Source organism: Arachis hypogaea, chromosome 7 (assembly GCF_003086295.3).
Source record: "Arachis hypogaea cultivar Tifrunner chromosome 7, arahy.Tifrunner.gnm2.J5K5, whole genome shotgun sequence".
Lineage (NCBI taxonomy): Eukaryota > Viridiplantae > Streptophyta > Magnoliopsida > Fabales > Fabaceae > Arachis > Arachis hypogaea.
In genome coordinates, this window is record NC_092042.1 from 54,333,646 (window position 1) to 54,336,298 (window position 2,653).

Below are 2,653 nucleotides of genomic sequence, written 5' to 3' on the forward strand. Positions count from 1 at the left end.
CCCATTTGCATCATGTTTATGGCGTTGAACGCCAGTTCCATGCTTGTTTCTAGCGTTTAGCGCCAGCTCTCCTCAGGGTGTTTTCCTGGCGTTTAAATGCCAAGATGTTGCTTATTTCTGGTATTCAACACCAGATCCATGCTCTATTTTGGCGTTGAATGCCAGCCAGATGCTCCTTACTGGCGTTTAAATGCCAGTAAACCCTTCCTCCAGGGTGTGCGTTTTCTTCTGCTGTTTTTTATCTTGTTTTTAATTTTAATATTTATTTTGTGACTCCACATGATCATGAACCTAATAAAACATCAAATAACAATAAAAGAAAAATAAAATAAGGTAAATAAAAATTGGGTTGCCTCCCAATAATTGCTCCTTTAATGTCACTAGCTTGACAGTGGGCTCTCATGGAGCTTCAAAGGTGATCAGGTCAATGTTGTAGACTCCCAACACCAAACTTAGAGTTTGAATGTGGGGATTCAACACCAAACTTAGAGTTTGGCTGTGGCCTCCCAACACCAAACTTAGAGTTTGATTGTGGGGGCTCTGTTTGACTCTATACTGAGAGAAGCTTTTCATGCTTCCTCTCCATTGTTAAAGAAGAACACCCTTGGGTCTTAAACACAAGGTAGTCCCCATTCAATTGAAGGACTAATTCTCCTCTGTTAACATCTATCACAGCTCCTGCTGTAGCTAGGAAAGGTCTTCCAAGGATGATGCATTCATCATCCTCATTCCTAGTGTCTAAGATTATGAAATCAACAGGGATGTAAAGGCCTTCAACCTTTACCAACACATCCTCTACCAATCCATAAGCTTGTCTTACTGACTTGTCTGCCATTTGCAATGAGAATATGGTAGGTTGTACCTCAATGATCCCCAGCTTCTCCATTACAGAGAGTGGCATAAGATTTATGCCTGACCCTAGGTCACACAGAGCCTTTTCAAAGGTCATGGTGCCTATGGTACAGGGTATTAAGAATTTACCAGGATCTTGTTTCTTTTGAGGGAAAGTTTGCTGAACCCATGTATCTAGTTCACCAATGAGCAAGGGAGGTTTACCTTTCCAAGTCTCATTACCAAACAACTTGGCATTCAACTTCATGATAGCTCCTAGATATTGAGCAACTTTCTCTCCAGTTACATCTTCATACTCTTCAGAGGAAGAAGAGTTTTCCAAGCTTATGAATGGCAGAAGGAGGTTTAATGGGATCTCTATGGTCTCTATATAACCTTCAGATTCCTTTAAGTCCTCAATAAGGAACTCCTTCTTGCTTGAGAGACGTCCCCTGAGGTCTTCCTCATTGGGATTCACGTCCTCTCCTTTCTCTCTAGGTTCGGCCATGTTGATTATGTCAATGGCCTTACACTCTCTTTTTGGATTCTCTTCAGTATTGCTTGGGAGAGTACTAGGAGGAGTTTCAGTGACTTTCTTACTCAGCTGGCGCACTTGTGCCTCCAAATTTCTAATGGAGGACCTTGTTTCACTCATGAAGCTTAAAGTGGCTTTAGACAGATTAGAGACTATATTTGCTAAGTTAGAGGTGCTCTGCTCAGAATTCTCTATCTGTTGCTGAGAAGATGATGGAAAAGGCTTGCTATTGCTAAACCTGTTTCTTCCACCATTATTAAAGCCTTGTTGAGGCATTTGTTGATCCTTCCATGAGAAATTTGGATGATTTGTCCATGAGGGGTTATAGGTGTTGCCAAAGGCTTCCCCCATGTAATTTACCTCTGCCATTGCAGGGTTTTCAGGATCATAAGCGTCTTCTTCAGAAGATGCCTCTTTAGTGCTGTTGGATGCATTTTGCCATCCATTCAGACTTTAAGAAATCATGCTGACTTGCTGAGTCAACATTTTGTTCTGAGCCAATATGGCATTCAGAGCATCAATTTCAAGAACTCCCTTCCTCTTAGGCGTCCCATTATTCACGAAATTCCTCTCAGAAGTGTACATGAATTAGTTATTTGCAACCATTTCAATAAGTTTCTGAGCTTCTGCAGGCATTTTCTATAAGTGAATGGATCCACCTGCAGAATGGTCTAATGACATCTTAGAGAACTCAGACAGACCATAATAAAATATATCTAACATGGTCCACTCTGAAAACATGTCAGAAGGACACTTTTTGGTCATCTGCTTGTATCTTTCCCAAGCTTCATAGAGGGATTCACCATCTTTTTGCTTGAAGGTCTGAACATCCACTCTAAGCTTGCTCAGCTTTTGAGGAGGAAAGAATTTAACCAAGAAGGCCGTGACCAGCTTATCCCAAGAGTCCAGGCTATCCTTAGGTTGTGAGTCCAACCATGTTCTAGCTCTGTCTCTTACAGCAAAAGGGAAAAGCATGAGCCTGTAGACTTCAGGATCTACTCCATTAGTCTTAACAGTCTCACAGATCTGCAAGAACTCAGTTAAAAACTGGTAGGGATCTTTTGATGGAAGTCCATAAAACTTGCAGTTTTGTTGCATTAGAGCAACTAGTTGAGATTTCAGCTCAAAATTGTTTGCTCCAATGGCAGGAATTGAGATGCTTCTTCCATCAAATTTGGAATTAGGTGTAGTATACTCACCAAGCATCCTCCTTGTATTATTATTTTTGGCTGCCATCTCCTCTTCCTTTTCGAAAATTTCTGTAAGGTTGTCTCTGGATTGTTGTAA

At 41.1% G+C, this 2,653-nt stretch overlaps 1 non-coding gene across 1 annotated transcript; it reads left to right on the plus strand.

Moving 5' to 3' along the window:
- Positions 1-2,105: 2,105 nt before the first annotated feature.
- LOC112704243 (small nucleolar RNA R71) lies at positions 2,106-2,209 on the plus strand. Its single transcript, XR_003154878.1, has one exon. It is a non-coding gene; the product is annotated as a small nucleolar RNA R71 (small nucleolar RNA).
- The last annotated feature ends 444 nt before the right edge of the window (positions 2,210-2,653 follow it).